At 38.6% G+C, this 23,052-nt stretch overlaps 1 protein-coding gene across 1 annotated transcript in view; it reads left to right on the top strand.

Annotated features, from left to right (window-relative positions):
• Window positions 1–23,052, top strand: part of LOC104522590 (cAMP-dependent protein kinase type I-beta regulatory subunit) — a gene marked incomplete at its 3' end in the record, with an annotated part of 78,329 nt that overhangs the window by 17,547 nt on the left and 37,730 nt on the right. The gene's annotated exons all lie outside the window — the stretch shown is intronic.

Below are 23,052 nucleotides of genomic sequence, written 5' to 3' on the forward strand. Positions count from 1 at the left end.
ATTACAGATAAATTATTTTGTTCTTTGAAAAACTGGAACAAACAAATTATGTGTAAGCACCTGAAGAAGACCAAGGAGTTCAGTAACAGCCAATGTGACTTTTAAAAACTTTAAAATGTTTTTCTACAACTGAGTAGCAAGTCTTGTAGCTGGGGAAGGCACAAAAGAGGCCAAACAACTTGACTTCTTGTAATGTTTTCAATATTAATGTGTATGACAGTTTCACAAACATGTCAAGGGAAACTTGTCTTCAGTGAAACCCCTATGGAGTCTCTGCAGAACTGATTGGATTGCCATACCAAATAGCAGTTATCAGTGGTCCATCCTTCTAATGGAAAGGCATATTGAAGTGTGGGAAATACACACTGGTTTTCATCATTATTGTTATTAATGACCTCAGTGGTGGAATAGAGTATGAGTGTTGAATTTTTAGATGGCATGAAGATGGGAAGGGCTGCTAAAACATGGAGGGACAAGGCTAGAATTCAGAACTCTGCTGACGTTAAGAACAGATTAAACTACGATCTGCCAAGAGTGACGTAAGTAGTGTCAGTCCTGCCTTGCAGGAAATAGGCTAAGTGATGTCATGAGGGCCTTGCCATGTGGGTAGAAAGGACAAAGACTTTGTCTACACTGACGTTTTTAGTACTGACAGAACATCAGCAGTACAGCTCTTCAGTGGGGCTACTCAAATTCTTTCAGTCAAAGCATGTTCCAAGCGTGCAAATTTTGCTCCCTGTTGCAGACATTTACACAGTTTAATTACGTTGCAATCCTAATTATTATGATATTGCATTAGCATGCAGATTTCTGGAGTAATTGGAAGAGGATTAACTTTGCACATTTCTTCTAACTTTTTCACCCACAGCAGAGAATTCTTGTACAGAACTGCTGTAAATCCTCATTATACCATCAGCATGCTAACATGACAGGCACTGAAAGGATAGGTTTTAGAGCTGGAAAAGGGCCATTTCAGTAATCAAAGTAGAGTGAGAGAGAAAAACTGAGGGAAAAGTGCTTTTTCTTGCACCGTGCCAATGTACAGCATGGTCATGGTCTCTCCTGTCCATTCCCCATGTCCCATTTACCTCTGTCAGCCAGAATGTCCTGTTATGGATATGTCTTAGGAGTGAAGAGATGCGCACAGCTTCCCATGGATGTGCTGCACAGGGGTTGTAGACTTATCTGCTTTTGCAGTCCTTGTACTATGGCTTGACCAGGTATACACTGTCTCTGCTGTCAAAAGATTTAGAAGCTTTTTGGTTTCTGCGTTGTGCACTGGAGCATGGTCAGGTGTATACCATCGCCCTTGCTCAGGGATGGGTCGAGGTGCCTCATTCAAGCCTCGTGACGAGCATGGCAAGCTATTGCTGACACTGGGAAAAAAAAGGAACTCACAGAAGGATGCACACATTCTGCAATTGCAGACAGGATTGTGATGAATGAATAAATTGTTCTCTCTTTGCATTTTACTGAGCTCACTCTTGGCATCATGCTGTTGCCCTTGTCTGGTTTCGTTTGTCAAGTGTGGAGAAGTCAGCAAGTTGGAGCATACCATTGCTATCACTTCCAGTTTGTTGATGCAGATACATAGTTCAGTAAAGTAAGTGATATATGCCTTCATTTGGATTCTTTCTCTGGAATAATGGGAAGCTAGGTGAGGATATTTCATTTTCTGTGCTGCAGTGGTGGTGTTGGCGTTTATTTTCCTCAGTGCTTTCTACACTGAAGACAGGATCCTTGTTTCATTTAATTTTGTGGTTGACCATTTGCCAAGATGTAGGAGGTGTTCAGGTGGGGGAAGGATGTACTAGCAGGGCTTAATTCCTCATTTACAATGGATGACTTAAATTTTTCCTTCTTCTCTGAAGATATATTTGTGTTAATCTGCTCTATTGCTGTGCAGTCCACGTGACTTGTGTTGCACTTGCTGCTTGGCAGCTGTGAAGATCCTTATGTCTGACATAAACCCTTATTTATAAAGGCAGTGTGTAGCGTATTCTCTCTGTGTCGGATATTCCATATGAATGATTAATTGCATAAGAAGTCATGCTGAAGTTAAGGTAAACAAGTATCCTTTTGCACTGGTGTCTGAAATAGTTTTGTTCAAGTCTTATTTTAGAGAACAACTTTTCATGTACTGTGCTTAAAAAAGGTTTAGCAGCTCTCTCATGCACACACACACACACACACACACACACACAGTCTCTGGTGTAAAATTATACTGAAAAGTGCAGTAAAAGGGAAGCTGTAACTGCATCAGTACTCAGAGCAGCAGAGCTAGTTATCAGCAACTTTTGCCAAAATGTTCATTTCAAGAGCTGCTTGAAACAACAGCGCAGCTCTGCAAAGTGATGCACCAGGCCACTGTTTTCTTGTGAGACTTTTCCACTGAATTCAAGAAGATCTTGATTAAACTGTGGAGCAGGGTCCTGGTTCTTTCAAAGCTAGTGGCAAAATGCCCGTTATCTGAAGTGGAAATGTGCTTTTGACTGTAAAGGAGCTGTTGTTCTCATTTGAAAACCAGGAATATGTGGCTTTTTAATTGTGTTTCCACACATGTGCACCTGATGTATGTTTTATGTGCATCCTCCGTTGCCTAGAGCTGGTCTGTTACATGCTCACTGACAACAAAACTTCAGATTTACATGGGTGCATCACATACTCGTTATCCAAATTTGTTTTGAATTGATGAGAAACTAGCCATAAAAAGGTAAAGCAACATCAGGGCTTAAAAAAATTAATTTATTACTGTGTTTTAGTAGGTTTGGCTTGATTTTGATTGTTTATTAAAATACTGCACATCTGACAAAAATGTTTTACTATATTAAAAATTTCTGTGAAATACTCAGAGGCAGGGTGAATATTTATGAGCTGTGGGGAAAAGAGGGATGTTAAGGGCGTGATGAGCTTAATTATGAACTAAACAGCTTAGTGAGCTGCAGAGAGCACATGGGTGTGTATCAGTGCACCTACCTTTGGGCTTATCCTTGTTTCTTGTCTTATTATCAGACCAAACTCAGTTACAGTCTTCTCAGAGCAGCCTTATGTCATCTGTGCTTTGATGGGATTTGCTTCCCTGGTTGGGATGTGTGGCAAAGCCCTTTCTCTTTGTTTTGGACTTTGATGTATTTACTCCGCAGTTAGGACGTTATTTCATGCCTGGGCAGTTAAGCTGGGATTTTGATTGCTGTTATATCATCCTGCAGGTCCCTAGGCATGTGTGCTCTAACTTCTCTCTCCTTTCCCCACCTCATATGATGATATCTTGTCTGACTTTCATTCACATGGGGGTTTTACCCTTCGTTCTGTGTTTCTTTTGTGCTCTGCTTCCTTCGTGTCTCCATTCAAAAACTCTTCGAAGAGACTGCTCACAGGGTTTTATTAGGTGAGCAGTGGAGCATGTTAGTTAAGCTCAGATGTGACCACAGCAGAATTTTTTGGAAAAGCACAGTTCATTCTGGTGTGCAAACATCATGCAGAAGCTGTGGAGATGGCCACCAAGAGAAGAGTTTTCCCAGGCAGAAAGCACTCTAAAGACCCGTTAATTATGATCACTGCAAGATGAGCAGCTCTGGTCCTGGCTTGGTGCTCACCAAAGCCTTACATATATATGCACAGTCCTCTGTGTGACAGCTCTGGACGAGCTCCTTGTGCAGCATAGAAGAACTTCTGATACAGAAGACAGTGCTGTGCAGGCTGTGCACCCAGAGGAATTAGGAATTGCTCTGCGCTCTGTTGAAGGCTGAACAGCCTTGAGAGAAAACATTGATGGAGCTGGACCTACAGCCAGGTAAGAGGCATTCACCCTCTCATTATACTGGGGAAAAGTGAAATGGCAACATTAACTGTGAGGGATTTTTGCATTATAAACATGAATTTATTTTTCATAGATTATGTTCCTTGCAACAGTTTCTCTTTAACTTCAGTTGAGCGCAGAAGCCGTCTTGTTCCCCTGCTCTTTACTGCACCTGTGGTCCAAGATGAAGTCCCATTAGAAAAAAATTAAATAAAAGAACTCAAGGATGAAATTACAGACTTTATAGAAATGTCTGTTTCAGAAAGTGCAGCTATCTTTGTAACATCCCACCAGAATGCTGATGGGAAGTTACACTTAGTAACATTCCGACGTTGTCTGTGGCCTGTGCTATAGATTCTAATGGCTGAATAAGGGAAGAAGTTCCTTGCTGATCTTATCCCTCCTGGTTCCAATATGATCTCATGGCTCAGGCCCATTCTGAGGGCTGTTAAGAATTTGTGTAAACTTTCCCCCTTGTTTTGGTCTGTGACACTTGAGAGTTTTGCATATGGGAGAAATCAGCAAGGCAGGGTGCGTTGTGCTGGTGCCCTCTCTGCTGCTTTGGTTTTGTTCAGTCAGCAGGCAGTGAGGGATTTCTATCTCTGCAAAGGCAGAATTACAGCCACAACTTGGCAGCATTTGATTTCCTCTCCCACTCTTGGATATCCAGCAGATTAACATCCTCTAAGGCTTCCTAGTTGTGAAATGGTGTATAAAGTCAAAAATGGTGACAAGGGGGTAGTCTCATTGTCCTAATCTTTTAAAACCTGGCAGTGTAACTAGTAAGAATTTTTATCAGTTCAGCATGTAATGCTGGAATACAAGTACACCCACTTGGCTCTGCCATGCTATTGAATAGTGAAGCGGGGGGAAAGGAAGATGTTGTTCATTTTCCTTATGTGAATAAAAATAAAAGATATTTTTTCATCATTTCGTTGACAGGACGTTCTGTCTGGTGGATGGGGGCAGTGAGAAGGTTCAGAGCTGACCTGCTGTGGGAATGGAAGTTGGACTCAAAGCTGATGATTGTCAAGGACGAGAAGGGGGAACGTAATGAAGCGTAACCAGTGAGTGAGAGAGCAGGACTGAGAGCAGCAGAACGTCAGTCCTGGATCCAGGATGTCACCAGTGCCTGCCTGCTCTGCTATGAGTCATAAGCCACGTCTGTCAGTCCCTGTTCAGAAGCTCAGTGGCCTCCTGACCACATAAAGAAGTGGAATGGTTAAACGTTCACCATATCTGCATGCAAATACCACGTAAAATTTATATGTAAAAGCTATGTAAAACTTGTTCATCATGGTGTAAAGGGCGTAGATGATTATTTTAACATGCATTTCCAGACTCCACTTTTGGCATTTTAGCTAATATCATCATTTTTACAAGCATTTATTCTTTATTACTAGTGTACAGGCAGCTGTAATTGCTGCAACAGCTTTCAGAATACTTTTATGTATTTTATTACTTGGATTAATAATAAATTGCTTTGTTTGAACAGTATACTGGTATGAAACTGCTTTGGAAACAGTCAGGAAATTGTATTTAATGCTTTTACTAAAATATTCAGCTCCTATAAAGGTGCCAAAAAAGCAACAACAAATGAACTAAACAGTAGACAAAACTACTGTATTTATTACAGCAACACACAGTGTTTCATTTACTATTGTGTGTTGCCTGCATGGCAAAGGTATGAGAATAAAGGGTGTTTTTTATTTTCTATGCTTTCAGGGCCAAGATGTAAGGATGAAAATTGACACTTGTACCAGGCATGCAAGCCAACCAAGAGTTTTCTTCAGGCAAAAATTCTTCCCCTTTTCCCAGCATCCTCCCAAACATTGTGGAGGGCGCATGCTACTGTGATACTGTAGATAAAATTGGAGGCAAGTTGTTGTAGATACCATCATCTTGCTGTTAGCATTTCAGAAAAATGTTCTCCCTACAAGTGTGTTTGAAGTAACCTGTATTCTGCAATTCAGGCAGTTTTGAATCTGCTACTGGTACAAAGTGAGGTCCCATAAGGACTTACTGGACTTAAGCATACGCTATTTGAAAGACATTAGTGTTCAAATTAAGACTTCCTCAGCATTGAGACACCATAATGTTCTTAAAATATATTAAGGGCTGCCTCAGAGGGGAAATTAGTAATCGTGTATCTAGGTCCCCTGGAGACAAAACATCAAAATTAGGCGAATTAGGCTTAAATTGTACAAGATGGATGTAATCTAGACAGGTGGTAATAATTTCTAGTGGTAAGGACACTTAAATAGATTGTATAATTTATAATTGTCAAGAACAGGTTAGGTAAATCTCTTTGAACATAATTTAGTTTGTCCTCTGTTTGGATGGGAGAAGTCTCTTAGATATATTTTTGTAATTCTCAGATCTTCAGTAGTGGGAAACTAGTGTATTCTTTCTGTAAACATCTTTCTTTTATCTTTTTTAAAAAAATCTATTTGAAGGGTTATTGTTCTTTCTCACATCTGTTTTCTCAGCTAGATGAACCTAATTCTCCCCGTCTTCCTTTGCAGACCAGATTCCTTGGGCCACTGACCATTTTTGTTGTTCTCCTTAACTTTCTCCAGTTGGTTGACCTCTTTCTTGTTTCTTTATATTTTTCACAGCAACAGGATATTGTTGACTCCTACTTAGTGTGTGATCACTGGGATAATTGGATCCTTTCCTGCAGGAATGTTACCTTGGCAATGAATCTTGACCATGTATTTATGCTGTTGGCTATTCCTACCCAAATATACTTAGCTGTTGTGTATTTATTGAAAGTATATATTTTCTCAGGCCATTTCTTCAATTCATAATAATTTTACATCCTAATGTTGTTTTTTGAAGTGCTTTCAGCTCCTTTACAGCTAGGTGTTGTCTTCTAAATTCAGAAAACACACTGTTTATCCAGGTCAATAATGACTTGGGTACTTTATTCAGTACAGGCATAATCTAACATGAGAAAATGATTTTCCATAGCTAACAGATGAATTTTAGTTGTTGTCCTGTTGATCTCATATTGAAATATTCTTGAAACTTGTGGTGATTAGTGGATTTCAAGGACATTATTATTGCTATAAGCTTTATTCACTTCTGCATAATACCATGTTTTATTAAAGCACTGGCTGCAGGCCAGCTGGAAAGTCTCCTATATGTGGAAGAAACCTAAGACAGCACCATTCAGGAGCGAGATATTTTAGAAACAGGATGCCACAGCTATGACATATTCATTACACATCCTGTATTTTCCTTGCATTTGTAACTGAACTCTTTTGTTAAAAAACAAACACAGATCTAGCTTCTGCCTGTACTTCGTATATGCCTACGTTGTGCAGAGCAGTGCAAGAAAACTTCTCTTCCCATGATTCTGTGTTAGTATTTCTGTATCTCCAGGAGTCCATGTTGTGCAAGAACCACATGGATATTTAGGGGGAATATTTACTCTGCCTACTGTAGGCGTCTAAGTTAGCTGGTGCTCAAAACACCTCAGTTAGGAGCTTCAGGGTGTGGTTTCACCTTTGATTTAAACCAAATTCTGAGCTGGTACCAAAGGAGAAAGTAACCCAGTGAGCGCCAAACCTTGGCTGCATGTTACTATTGCTCTCATAGCCATGGTTAGCCAGATCAGCTCTCTGAAAAGTGATCCACCCCTGGAGGGAGAGTTTTCAGTCAGAACAGGTCCTTCCTGCCACCCTCTACCTGGCTGCAGAAATACCTTGGCTAGCTGAAGGGAGGTGGTGGAAACATGCAGCTGGGAGAAGAGGAAAGGGCAGGACCACCCTTTTGGCAGCAGCAGGGGCCAAAATCAAATTAAGTGATGGCAAAATTATACCTTATTTTCTCTTACTGGTCATTGGACAAAGTCAGAGGATGGAAATAGATGGCATGAATTCCTCTATAATGAGGAATTGTTCCTTGCCAAGAATGCTCAAAATGTAAAGCTAAGCCACTCTGAAGATGAAAGATGAAAAGAAAGAATAAGTGATGAGAGAGAAATTCTACAGCGAGACATAGCAGATTTGGAGGCAGAAGCCTTTTTTGAGTTAATAACATGGCTTCCTTGGGTTGTATTCGGATTTTTTGTGACCAAAGAGTTGGACAGGTTTCTTCCCCCTCCTTTTGGGAGTAGCAACAGAGAGAGGAGGGTGACAGCAATGCACTTTGTGCAGGGTACGCAGGGTGTGGGCTGCATCTCATGAAGGTGTGTGGAGATGTGAATGTCCCACCTGTGCTGGAACTCCAGGAGATGGTCAGCAGACTGTGGTAACTTGGGGGCAAAGTAGATATGGATATACAAATTATAGGTACATGGAACAGATTTGGTACTGAACGGACTGGTGCAAAACCTCTCTGCGAGGGAGATTTTTTTCTGAAAATCAGTCATATTAGATGATTAGCCCGTCCTTTAAATTCTCCTTGTAATCAACCAAGAAGAGCAGATTCATCTCTCAAATCAACCAAGCATACTAAACAAAGCTTCCCCTCTTTGGGTAACTCCAAGGTATTTTCCAGGTAAACTCCCTGGCAATCTAACTTTTCTTTGTGCCTTTTATGCCTTGTTTATGTCTTTGATTCAGCATGGTATTTAAAAGAGCGTGTTTAACTGTGAGTTTTTCCATTGACTTGTTATAGATGTCAAAGGGACTATTCATGTATTTAAATGGAAGCACATTCAGTCCAGCTGAATTGTAGCTTGCCAATGAGGAATACTACTTAAACTAGAAAAAATTATGGATTTTGGAGAAAACAGTCATCTGGCAGCAGAGATGGAAATGAAACCAGGTAGAATTGCCCAGCCATTTGGAAAATAAATGATCCAATTCTCCATTCAAGGTTTAGCCATGAATTTAACACTGACTTTATTTTCCAGTACATCCATCTCATTTACCCAAGAATTATTGTCTTTAATTACCATTGTGGTGCCTGCAGGCAGCAGTCTTTAAATTAGTTATGCAAAGTTCTGCTCTCAGCAGTCATCAGGAGATTGTATCTGCTTTAGTATCAATCCCTTTTCAACAGCCTGACAGTGTGCAGACTTTGTACTAGGGATGTACTTTTTGTGTTGTCAGTTTTTGGCCTGGTAGATAGGTTATTCTCTTAAACATAACTAAAAGCACACACATTTAGTATTTATGGATATTTTTATTGTGAGAAACAAATACTGTCAGTTCATGGCTTTTTAGAGGTTGTGATTCACCCTTTGTGTTTTGTTAGACAGTTTATATTCTTCATCACAAATACTAGCGGCGCCATTCCTAATGGTAGTTATTTTTAATTCTGCATAAAGCAGTGGTTTACATATGGGTAGTATGTCACCCGTTCTGAAAAACAGAGTTAAAGCAGAGAAGTAATTTACATAAATCCTTTTTAGATCTAGAAAAAAACAAGCCTGAGATAAATTGTATTCATGCATGCTCATGAAAAAAATCTTGAGTCTAAACTTACCTCTCTATATATAAAATAGAAAAATTAAGACTACTGCCGAATTTAACGGGCCTTGTAAAATCTGCCACTGCAGTATATCTGACTGTGCCTTTGTGTGCTTCTTTACACAACAGTTAACTGGCAGTGGTTCTGAAAATGCCTTACTCAGTGCTAACGCTTTCCAGAATTAAACACAAAGGTTGAATAAAAGAACATCCACTTTTCTCAGCAAGTCTTTGTCTTCTGCATCAGAGCAGCTGGAAGCTTATTGGGAGCAGTAATTTGTCTTTGTGCACGGATGAACAAGGGTTTATTTCAACTAAAGCTCTTTAACATGATGCTTCCTTTTTTTTTTCCCTAGAAGGTTTGTAGGTAACCTGTCAACAGTTACTCCTACTCTAATAAGTCTTCATTAGGTGACTGATTTTGCAACCTTGCACGGCTTTGAAAGCCTACATGTCTTCAAGTGGGAGTATTACCAGTACCGGTACTGGAGGATCAACTGTATGATTAAGTTCCTTAGTTATGCATTTAGAAGAGGATATTCGAAGGGCTTAAAGGAACTAGATATTCACGTTGATTGATATATAGTGGGAAGTGAACATTTAACTCCTATAAAGTTCTCTTGAAAATCCCCATCTTATGTTCTGAATGGTTAGACCTGTGCATTTCCATTATGAGATGACATCTGCTTAGTAACACTGTGTTTGGAAGGACAGAAAGAAACCAACCTTCAAACAAAAAATAATCTGTAATACTAGGAGGTTTAGTAGTGATTTTTTTTTCTTATAGAAACAGAGGATTCAGCTCAACAACCAGATGAAATTTCTCTGTCATTCCAGTGCACTTAATGGAAATACCAAGTGTAAGTTATTTGACTGTTAGGCTGCTAACTCTGTTTTAATGAAAAAAAATCTGACAAACCTAAACAATGATTTAGTTCTTGTTTTACAAGTTCCTTACTAAAGACTTTGACCTGAAGTACATCGCATGTTGTGAGGTAACAGCTGGTCTATCATTGTCTTCGGAAAAAAGTAACGGTTGCTAAGATTTCAAGAAACAAAGATGGTCTTTGAATCAACTAGAACAGCTGTAAGAGACTGACACACCATGCACTGTCAGCTGCTAAATTCAGATATTCAGACTGCCTGAAACGGGATACTTTAACCCTTTGGCACCATCAGATTCCTTTTCTCTCTGTTCCTCTTTTTAAAAAAAAAGCCAGAAAAATAAATTGGGTTTTTAATTTGCCTTTTGCTTTGAGAAATGTGAAAAAGCCCAACAAAGCTGTCACTTTCTTTGTAAGGATTTTATTTTTTATAATTATTTGACTTCTGATTTATAAGCAATTGGAAGACATGCTTGTTGATGGATGAAATTTGTATTAGAAAAGTATAATGCGCTCCTCTGTGTGGTGCATTAAATAGAAAATATAATAGTGCATATCCCAAAACCAGTGCTATTTTAAGCACTCAGCATCTTACCAGTTTTGTATGTGGAGAGTGTATTTAGTTTAACCAAGCAGAATGAAGTTGAAATTATCATATCTAGAAGGGAAGGGTAAGGGATAGCAACGGTCTCTTTAACAGACAGAGGCATGTGAGATCCAAAAGCTGGTGGCTGAAGTTGGGCACATTCAGACTGGAAAAGTTTAGGTTTTTCTTTTTAGAGTAATCAGGGAACTGATCCATAATTTAAATTAGGTTGGGATGTGGCAGATTTTCCATTGCTTGAAGCCTTCAGATCAAGCTTGGCTCTCTGCTGTTGCTAGTTCTTGCAGCGCTTTCTGAAGTGCTCCAGAATATTGTGGGTTTTTTTGTCAAAGATGGCAAAGTGTGATGACATGAAAATTTATTTCACTTAATGAAGAGTCAGCAACCATCTCTTGTGAACCAAATGCTTGTATGACTTTGGTACGCATGAAAGCCAAGCTGTTACAACTTGGAGCCTGGCTGATTTTTGGATGCCTGAAATAGGCACAAATTGGGACTCTTGCTAAACTATTGTTTTAGTTCAGTTACAAAGGATGGGATATTATTCAAGAGCCTCTGAGAGCTGTAGCCTGTGTTAGATGGTATCAGGAAAGCTGTAGCTGCTTTAATATCTATTCATCAGCTATCTCTCAATGCTGCACAGCGTGGCAGATCTTACTCTTGATGTAGAAGGTGAAGCACCCAGCAAGTGGTACCGAATCCTCTGCTTTGCTTTGTGAAGAGTGCTGCTCATCAGACAATGAGACTGGTGTCTCAGCACTGAACACTCTCTTCATGCCCAAAGATCCATGCTGGCTCAAACTTGCTTCTACTTCAGTATTTCCAAGCAGTGCATAGTGATGGCTTCTTATAAAAACTCCTTTACTAATCACATAGAACTTAATTTCTTGTGCCCTGTACTGCTAGGTCCTGATCCTGTGCCATCCGAGTAACTGAAAGATTGGCAATTATCATTGCTGTTTGCAGAGTCAAGTTTAGTTTATTCTTCTGTTTGTGGATATGAACGTCTGAAAAAGTAGTTTTATATCATGACCCCAGAGGATTTGAAAGTTCTTTGCTAATGTGAATGAATGTCCTAGAATAAAGGCTGAGATAAATAGAATGATTTTCCAGATGTAATAATTGAGGTAAGCAGAATAAACTGTGCAATCTGGAGCTTTAACTCTCATTAATAGGGAAGCACTTTACTGTCCTGATATATGTACAGTTACTACAGGGCCCACATTAAGGCTAGACCTCCTGACAGCCCTCTCTCCATTTTGCTGTCATTAAACCAAATTCCAGTTCTGGTTTCCCCATCTTTGTATTTTTCATATGTCTGATAGTCTGTGAGATCTAATTACCATGAAAAGTCAAGGAGAAACAAGAAACAAACCAACATATTTACATATTTTTGGAATTCGATTTTTAGGTTTTTTAATTCTTTATTTAAAAGATTTGTAAGAAGACTTTGAAATGCTTGCTCTTCTTTTCCCTAACAGAGGTACATCACTGTCTTATGGGGTGAGTAGGAATTACTTTTTGATATCCAGAAACAGAACTTGGCCTTTTGACCTGCTAATAATTCTGAGAAGAGCCAACTGAACCTTCACCACGATAGACTGGATTTACTATGTCAAAATACTGTAGCAGTGCCCTGATTCCAAGTCCTGACAGTTTCATCACCACAGTTGACCTGTGTTCCTTGTACAGCTGCTTTCTTCACAGTGGTTACAACATCGATGTGGATTTTTCTTTGCTTTTAGAAACTTGGTTTAAAATAGTGATTTGGCATAAGTTGTGTTTCGTCCAAGTTTACTTGCTGTTTCTTAATGGTATGTCATGTGTCATGTTTCCTCTCTTATTTATTAAATCCCATGCTTTGAGTAGAACTTATTTCCAAGAATATGAAATTATTGTTTTATTATTAGAACACAGGGTTTGATTCCTTGACAGGTTGACAAGAGCTTTGCAGGAACATCCCTTCCTAATCAAAACTGTCCTCAGCAATGTCAGTCGGTTTACACTGGTACTAAAATACAGCTGAATTAAAGCTGCTCAATTGCTTGGGCAATGTGTTGTGGCTTCAGGGATTTAATGCTCTACTTTTCACACTCACCCCACTCTCTGACACTAACAGTCACCTTTGGAGCAGGAGCTAGCAACCCACGCCTTTTTAATATCTGTTCCCTTACGTACATGTCCTAATTGAGTTCTTCATAGATTATAACATCTACCAAGTTTTCTTGGCTGTCATGTACCATATTAATATAGGCTCATGGTCACCTGACTCCTGGGACTTTCTGGTAATAAATAAATCACATTTGGACTAGAAAGACAATACATCTACTAATCTGATGCGCCTTGAGATCTTCCTTATGTTGCAGGTTTTTTTGACTCACTTTTGAGTGTTTTTATTTACTGTGCTCTTTGGCTTTGGGACTTTTTTCCTCTTCTGGATTTTAGGATTTTAGTCAAATTCAGTGCTAGAGATCTGATCTTCACTTTAATATGCTCAGTGTAGGCTCTTTTTAATTACCTGTTCCATATATCATTATGTCAGAAAATTTAGATTTCTTTTGTGGCAACTCTATTAAAATAATTGCCTGATGACTGTGGTTATTGTGAATATGAATAATGTCCATTTAGAATAGTTTCGTTTTCAAAGGATACTTTCGTGGAAAACAAGGTTAAATTGTGTGGGAACAATGGAGATTCTGCAAACTGCTCAAGTAGGTAATTCCTTTCTTCCAATACTTAGTGTTAGAAATCGGATCAGAGCACAAGAGATACAGGGAGGATAAGAAAATACAGAGTTATTTTGTTCTTAGACTCTAGAGCCATGTTCTTGAAGCCCATGGGTGAAATGATGAACAATTCACGTGAAGGTTACATAGACCTTATTTCTGCTAAACTTCTCCACGTTTCTTGTTTATCCATTTTATTTGTTTTGTTGCTTTGTTCTAGTGCCGTAGTGACACCCTCTGGCAATGGCAGGATAATTTCATTGCCATTAGGGAACTCTTTAGCAGTTGGTGAGCAATCTCACTGGAAAGGCATTGGCGTACCCTGTGCTTCCTTCCCTCTCAGAGCTTGTTTGGCTCAAGACTAAAAATCACACACATGAAGTTAATTAGTGTTGTACAAGAACGTGATGGCTAATTGATAGAAATTAAACTACCATATAATAAATAGTGTTGGGCAGCTTTTTTTTTGGTGAGCAGCTTGAAAAGTCTCCCTTTGTACTTAATTTGTTTACATCAGCTCTAAAGCATGCTTTGCTCTTCTGGAGCGCAGCCTCTGAGCAAAGCCTTACAGATGCTCTGGCTGCTGTGCAGCTCACACCACAACAGAGATGACTCACTGATCCGTTCTACCTGTGAAATAAACCAAGTTTTTAAAGATGGAAAAGCTGTTATGAGTTGTCTGCCTACTGTTGTTAATTTTGTATTTGTGTTAGTAATACTTTTATTTGTGCTGTTTTACACTATGGGTCACAAAGTGCAAACTTCTTGCAGCTGAAATTTTTTCCAGGCAGTGTAATGAGAAAAACCAGTAAGCTTTTGAGGCAGTTAGAACAGTGAAGTGGGGTGGCTGAGGCTGGAAAAAGACATTAAGATGCCCAAGTCCTATTAAAATCAAGGTGTTGGAGAATACTTAATGGTTTTTTATCGGATCTAGATTTATGTCTCATTTTAATAAGCAACTTTGTGTACGTCTACAGGGCAAGCTGGTAGCACAGAACTACCTAAATGATTGAGTTAGGGCAAAGCAACTGCCTGGCTGCAGCAGCACAAGGATCTGTGCTTCTCAGCAGCCTGAATTAAGCCAGATACAGAGGTTAGTGCTGCTGGACTCTGTCCAGCACTCAAGCAAAGTTGAAGGCTGTGTTGTTAGAGAAACCTCCATGCATAAATGGGGAACAGTGGTTCTGAGATAAAAACCTTAACAGGACCTATTGCTCTGTCCCGTAAAGACTTTTATTGACCTGGCTGGAATGAACCATCCCCAGTCCCCAGCAGGGACTGAGCTGTCCTGGACTGGCACTGGGGTCTCTGAGTGAGGGCACAGAGACTTCTCAGCCTTGTGATGAAATATGAAGGTCTGGCTGTGCTTCTGAAAGCAGCCATGGTTGTATCTGCCACCTGGGGTCACTGTGTTCAAGGTTATTAAAAAGGAGAAGTATAAAGTAACAAAGAAAATACAAGCGGTAAAAACATATTTCCAAACCCTCAACCCCGGAGGCTAAAATTGAGATTGCCATAAGTGTACAAATTACTTGAAATTTTTATTGAGTGTGAAATAATGAAGTGCTATATTTCGGTGTGTAAACAGAAGTCTGCGTTAAGAGGTCAGAGATTTGTATGAAGCAAGAGATGAACTAACGCAATAAAAGTGTTATCTCTTGTAGACCTTTTCTTATTGTATTTTGTCTTAGCTCTTCTACCTGCTGGTTCGTGCAGTGTGTTACAATGGACTTTAAAGATCTTTATAGATCTCTAAAGATCTTGTAGTCGAATTTTGTGGTTGAGAAATCTTCAGTGGTCTTGTTGCTGATCTTGTTTTATGCTGGAATTATTGCACATATCTCAGTAGCTTTTCATATTATTTGCAAAGGTGAGATTAGAGGTGAGTCTAATATATACTTTGAATTTGCACCCATCTTACAGAATTTCTTAAGTGTGCAATTATTTAAACCTTTGTCTCAGCTCACCCCACATGATATATTATGTACCTGCAGTACTTCTTAAAAGCACTTTAGCTGACTTTTCAAGCTGTTTAGGCTTAAAGTTGTTGAAATATGTATTTATGTTAAAAATCATCAGAATGCTGTGTGGTTGTAAATCTTGCTGTGCAGGTGCTGCGTTGTGAGAGAGAAAAGGCTGGTTGTGTGCTGGGAAAAGAGCAGCTCCAGACGATGCAAATACTACTTCAAACCCCATTTATTGTCAGAGCAGCATCAGCAGTGGGTGTGCTGCTCCAATGCTGGACACCCCAGTGCTCTTTGAGAGCTGTCTCCAACAGCAGCTGCAAAATTGCTGCCTAGTAAGTAAAGAGAAAGTCAAAGGTAAAGCAGTAAGGTACAGAAACCCTTTTCCCACTCTCCTCTGTTCACAAATTCTTTTATAAAGACCTATAGATACCCAGAGGACATATTTCTACTGCTGTACCTGTCCACTGGGTGGCCTCTGTTAGAGCTGAAGAGGATAACATACACCTATGGAGTACATCTTTTTTCTTTTCTCAGCTAAATATCGCTGAAACTTCTAGATAATGGGGCTACACAAGTCATTGCATGGAATTCCGGCTGTTGTTTAGTATTAAAAATTGGATATCAATGTTTTGACCCTTTTTGTTGTTAGTAATTGGAAATAATAAGTTATTTAATGCTTTTGTTGACATATCTTGACATACTTCAGTTACAGGTATAGTTAAAGGAGAGTAGGATGGTGAAAACAATATTGCAGTAGTGTTTTTTCTATAGCCCTTTGCAAACGGAAATCATCCATTCTTTGCAACACTGAAGGGTTATATAGTCAGAATTGCCTTATTCCTGTGCCTTTTCAAATGAACTTTGCATCACTGGCACCACTTCTAAATAAAATTATTTAGCATCATTCGTAATTACATGATCTTTAAAGCATCTCTAAGGACCACATTTTAGTCTTATTATAATCAGTAGTCTTTGGAGTAATTCATTACTTATATCATCACGAGGTCAGAATCAGAACGTTATGTTTTCATCTCTTATAGTGAGATAGCTCCTCATACAGGATATCATGCTGCTGTACACATAATTAGTACTATATGAAGAATATAAATTAACATGTTAGTTTTGATGGGAATGTTGATGAGGTTGGAAAGGCATCATTAATATGCTCAATAGTGCAAAATAACACTTCTGATTTTAGCTTCCTTTGCTTTTCCTTTCAACTAGTTAGGCTAAAAATATGGCACAGCTGCTTTCCCTTTACACATGTGAAAATGTGTGGAATGTGAAGCAAGAGAGAGAATTGCAACCAAAATTCTTCCGGTGAGAAAACACGACATTCAGCACTGAGACACCAGTCCCATAACGAGAGCAGGGCAAAGGGAGGGCTCAGTGGTACCACTTGTTGCTTGTAGGGGCTGGGAAGATTGTCCTCCTGACACAGCAAGGCATCATGAGGGCAGTTGTATGCGGCAGGATGAGTTTTGTTACTGGTTGATGAGGTTCAAGATAAATTGCTAACTCCACTTGGAGTTGCTAACTGCATTTTTTCCTTCTCTGTGGTCTAAGTTGTTTTAAGCACTGTTGAACTTGAGCAGACCCTCGAAAGCACAGCGTCTAGTCCTCAGTTAACTGCTGCTAATGGATCAGATAGAAGATTAAGGCAGAAGTGGAAGATCCTTGTGGGTGTAAATCAATACTTATTAATGACATCTAACTGCGTTAAATCTCAGGAGAAAGGAGAATCCAGCTGTAGGATCTGATCTGTAGCTTGATAAAAAGTCTGTGCAGGAGACCAGTAGAAAGGGTGAATGGCAGCGAAAAGCAAATGGTGGAAAGCTTTATGAAGTATATTTATATTAATAATAGTTGACTCTTAAAAGGTGCTCTTTGCCTGTTGTGCTTTGGGCTTTTTATTAAGAAGGGTAAGCAACCATTATCTATGTTGAACACTTTGGATATCCTTTGCTATTGTGCTCAATGAATAAAATTATAATAAGAGTATCTGATCTTGAAAGTGGTTCTATGCAAACAAGCTCTAGTAATCTGGAGGAGCTCAGTGGACGTCAGTAGGAGCTACTACAAGCAGGACAATGAATTGATATTAAATTGATGGCAAAAGTAAGGGAGCTGTGGACTGAGAGCAAAATATTGGTAGGAGATAATTAAATTGTGTTCTTAGCTCTTTTGCAAAACTTAACTCAATCAGAATGACACTAATTAGTTTTTAGAAATTCTGGGAGTGTTTTAAACTTGGCTGCCTTGCATAGTTACTGGAAGTCTCATATAAAATAGAGTATATTTCTAATGTGATTGAATTAATGTTTTCTTGTTACTGGGGTCTGCTTTTTCCTTATTTTTATTGATTTAATATGCAGGAGTATAATATTGCATCAGTGCAACATTGCATAGATTGTAAGTATATGAGTTTAAAACCAGTGTATTTTCCTAATTGTCATTTTTGAAAGATTCTGTTTTTTCTTTTAGGTTTCTTAGTGGTTTTTAGTTCTTTGCTCCCTGATTCAGCCTCTTGGTAGTAGGGTGACCTAGCTTTCCAGTCACAGATGCATGAAAAATCAGCATAATTAAAAGTAATATATTAAAGCAACTTTATAACTGTTTGCTTTGCTAAAATGCAAATGAGATATGAGAGAAGACTCATTCATGTTTGCTATATGTGTTGCTTGGCAAAATCTAGCTATTCCACTTGGAGATTTGGTGATTGGTAGGATATTGCAGTTATTTTTATTAAAAACTCAGGGTTGAGCTCACAGAATGTTTTTAGTTCCTGACTTACATTATTGATTATAATTTCTGGTCAACTTGGATTCTCTTCCTATCTCTATTCCCCTGGTAGTCACAGTGATGCCACTCTGCCTTTCTCTCTTAAATCCAGTTTTCCATTCTGGTAATTTTCCACTTTTCTTCTTCTGGCCCTCGGCGTGCTGCCTTACATCTCTCTTCCACTTTACAATTTCTGATTTATTTCTGGCATCTGTTCAATTTCAGAAAAAAAAATCATTCTAGCCCATGAGTTTTGAAAGTCAATATAAATTCAATTTTTATCAACATTTATTAATTAAAATCTGATATTACCAAGTCTCTTTATAAATAACTTGACTATTCCAAATTTATGTTAATAATACCTTATACCATTAATTCCACATATATAAGACTTTCATATGGTAGATGAGGATAGACATTTCTGTGAGACTATATATGTTTACTAGTACAGAAATAAAATCCATTGGCTGTACCCCAGTGTCACACTCGCTGTGTGTACACTCACACTTTTACACCTATGCATGTAAGTTGCTTTGAAAGATGAACTTGTATATGAGTGTCTGATAAGATATATAAAACTGAAGCCTGAAATCTGGGCTGATCTCTTGAGTTATGGTTCAGGGCCAGATTCTGGAAAATGATTTGAGTTCCAATTCAGGCAAAATCCTTTGAATATGTTTTTCTGGCAATATTTTTGAGAACAGCTGATCTTTTCACATTTTTTCCATTTGGGTTAGAAATCTTAGGAGAGTAACCAAGATGCCACTGAAATACTGCTGTTTTCTACTCATTGAGAGGAAAATGCAACCCATATACATGGTGCCATAATTTTGGCATTTTCCTCTGGTGTATCTCAAAGCTCTAGATGATAGATAATGACATTAAGGAGAGGGAGTTGAAGTTAATTGCAAAGCATTGCTTATTAGGTTTGAAAGAGATATAATCACAGGGCATTCTAATTTCTTAAGACACTGATTAATATAACAGCTACAGAGAAAAAACTGGCAGTGAATATGTTTCTAGGGAGTTTGCAGGATTGCTGGTTTATGCATTTTCTTTTACAGCCTACACAGTTGGAGATAATTCAGAATCTTACTGTTTAAGAGTAAGCCAAGTATCTAAAATCTTGTGACCATATTTAGGGATGGATGAAATGTTTTGGTTAAAATAGCTCACACTCCCCTACACATGCCCATATTTCTGTCCGATCTTCAGACCAGTGAAAGGAAGAAAGAGGGAGACCTCACAGATTTCCTTTGCCTTTTTTTAATCCATTAGCTGGCTATTAATGATCTCACACTGCTTATTCCACTACCCAAACCCCTCCCTTCCTTCTTGACCTGGTTGAATCACCCAGTGCCTTTACCAGTTACTGTATTCATCCACAACTCTATTTTGGTTTAATCATCCCATTAGTTGAAGATGGAGAAACACTCTGTGGCACGTGGCACTGGTGCATTCTGCATCTCATCCAGCATGATGCTGGGCTATGCCAAATAGTGTTGTCTCCTGGCAAGGGTGGAAGAATAAGGGGGAAAATTCAGAAGATATGGGAATTATAGCATATATTTGGGGCTTACACCTTTTTTCTTGCTGTTCCACTAGTACTGACCTTTCCCGGTTACTGTCATTCCCTGTCCATCTGGTATGTTTGTCTGGATAAAGGCTGTCTGCATCTCTGGTGGGAATGTGCAAAATACGGAGAGGGCTAGTGCAGTTTAAAAATAGCATTTATTAGCAGACAGATTAAAGGCCAGAGAAGGATGTTTGGTGGAACAGTGAGAAAGGCAGTCCCAAGCTACATCTGTAATGAAATTCTTACAGTATTCTCAGACAATCTGTTCCCAGTATGTACCAGGACATACAGCATTACCCATGGCTGTGCCAGGAGACTGAACTCCACACATCTCCTGATAGTCAGTAATTCAGCCCAACAACACATGCAGTTAGGTGGATTCTCCAGCTCTAATTAAAGTCTAGAGGATGCTTGAAAAACTCCTAAAGCAGGCAAAATTAAACAGGCTTCAGCTATAGAGGAGGTGGATTCTGAAAGCTACCAGTGGCAAAATGGAAGATTGTTTTTGAAGAACAAGATGTCTCATTCCTGACCCCGTCACCTTCCGTGCGAGCCAGGGGGAGAGCACTGATGCCAATCCAATAGGCATGCTCAGCAGATGTCCAAGTCTCTGGTTTATATCCAGTGATACTAAAGGTTGTTTATAAAGGCAAGACGTTATTGTTTTGAATGTTTGGCACTGCCTCTCATCTTTTAAAAAGTTGAGAGGAACAAATCTGATGAGGTTTCCAGCTATTTCATCTTCGTTACAAGAGCAGGCTGTCAGAAATCAGTGTGTCTTCTCTGACAGTGATCCTGCACTTGTTTTACTCTTCATTGCCCTGCTAGGAAAAAACATTTTTTTACTTGTCCTTGGCAATACAATCTGAAAGAGTTCTCTTGAATCATTGAGTTCAGCCATCTGATACTGTAGAAAACCATATACTGTAGAAAGTCATATGGTCCCTCAGATAACCTAAATGAAGATATTTTTATTTTCCTCAGTTTATTGGGCTACAGTTATTGGAAAGCTGCTCCATAACACTACTGTTCCCATGGCAAGAGAGCATCTCATTTACAGATTTAAATGTTTATATGTGTTGATTTTTCATGCCCTCATCATCCGTTAGTTAAAATAACTTTTTCAACTCTGACGTTCACCCTTACCCTTGCCTCTCATCTCCATGTATTTATAAATTAAAATGATACTGTTATTTACTTATTTTACTGCTATAAATGATTCAAACTCTTTTATTCTTTTTAAAAGATAGAGTCTCCATTACACTTATCACCCCAGAATACCTTTTTCTACATCTTTTTGAATCAAATGCATCTTGTTTCTTCGTGAGATCATTTACAGAAGTGCTTTTTACAATGGCATTAGCACTTCCTTGCTCACTTGGAAGTGACCCAGTTTATACTGATACAGGATGGTTTTCCTGGCCAAGGGTAAAAAAGGTAGTTTACAGTTATACAGTGATTTAATAAATCCAGATTACAGTAGAAATTGTTGCTGTAACTTCAACATGCCTGACCTTTCGTGTTAGATTACTGAATTTCATTCCAACTTTATTACTTCTGTCATCAAAAGCATCCCTTTTTTCCCTGTGATACTCCATGCAATACCTCCAAACGCAGGATGTCCACTTCTTAAGACTGGGCTTTGAAATATTCTTACTCTAATTACCTCTGGGCTTGTTCTTCCACTTCCAATATCAACTGTTGTTAATCTACCTTAAATTATCGCCTTAAAATCTTTATGATTCTTCTTCCTAATCAGCTTTCCCATTTTAACCAGCAGTTTACCTCATAACAATGAACATGCTTCCCTGAAGAACTGGTTTGTTTTGTCCAGAATATCAGTTATCAAACAAAGAGAGAAAGCAGATATTGCAGTGTGTCTCATTTTCCAATTACCTCCACGACTTTCATTATTCTTGCCTTCAAAATTTGTTTTTAAGCTTTGCATTATTGAGGTTGGACTAATGGCGAATCCATAGCTGCACAGGTTACCTTGGGATGACATCAAGCTATAGCCGTCAAAGATGATGAACAAAGTGCCTTTTAGTTCTGTCTTTTCTGAGTTGATTAATAAAAGGTCAGACATTCATGCTGCAATCCTGATTTCACATCAGGAAAAATATACCTTCCTGAGCTTTTCAGAATAAGAGTTTCAGACTGTGGGATGTCTATCAGATTTAGTTTTCAACTGCATGGAAACTAACTACTAGGCCTTCTCCTCCTCAAAATGCTAGTGAAGTAGACAGTATTTTTAGAAGTCGCTATTTCTAATTAGAAAAATCAAACTGAAAGAGGTTTAAGCTTCTTAGTTTTTTCTCCCAGAAGGTCATTGAGTCACTACTTCTCTTAAAATCTCATCCAAAACCCTCCTCGTTATTTCCTCATAATTTTTCATGCTGTGAAATAATTACCATATAAAACGTTTCACCATATAAATGAGTTCACCATATAAAATTTATATTGTATTCCATAGTGGGCTCTTGACAGTAGCCAAAAGAACTTCAATTTTAAGGGAAAATTTTTGGCACTGTTTCAAAGTGAAAGTGACATTATTGTAAATATTCTGAATATTGTAATTGTTATCACTATTCACTGATAGTCCCTTTTACGAGCATCCTCACAGGGGTAAATAGTTTGCAAGAAACAAGATCTGCCTGTTCTGGACACAGCTTATACTCAAAGGAGACAGCAGTCCTTTTGCTGAGCATTTCAAAGTTGTGCTTGTTAATTGAGTCAATTTTGGCATTATATTTTCCTGAATAGGACTGTCCTGAAATTATCAGTTCTTCTGAAAACCCATTAATGTGGATTTTTGGCTTCTAATTTTGCAGATCTGGGCTATAAGTTTTATATAGCGATTCTGTCCATCAGTGGAACACTTAGCCTGAGATCTCATCTGGATTTAGAAGACGGAGTACAAAGACATTTTGTCTTTTGCTTGTCAGTTAATTATCTTCCTTCCATGTTCCAATTTTTGTATAGTTGAAAATCACTTTTCCTTTCTTTGCAAGCTAAGAACTAAATCCTGCTTAAGAGTGCAGCCAGTCTGCCATTCCTTGAATTACTAAGAACATGAATAAAATTTAATGAAATACAAAGTGTTCATATTAGTGAGACTTCAGAGGCTTCTAAAATATTTGGAGCAACAATATTTCATGGATTGGTTTGGAGTACTCTCTGTAGAGGTCAAATGTGATATGATCACTGAAACCTGTGGCTATACTGTAGCCTTAGGAAACAGTAAACCTGCGTAAAAATAAACCACATTGCTTTGATAGACCAAAACAGTCAG

This window comes from Antrostomus carolinensis, unplaced genomic scaffold, assembly GCF_000700745.2.
Source record: "Antrostomus carolinensis isolate BGI_N321 unplaced genomic scaffold, ASM70074v2 scaffold18500, whole genome shotgun sequence".
In the NCBI taxonomy this organism is placed as follows: Eukaryota; Metazoa; Chordata; class Aves; order Caprimulgiformes; family Caprimulgidae; genus Antrostomus; species Antrostomus carolinensis.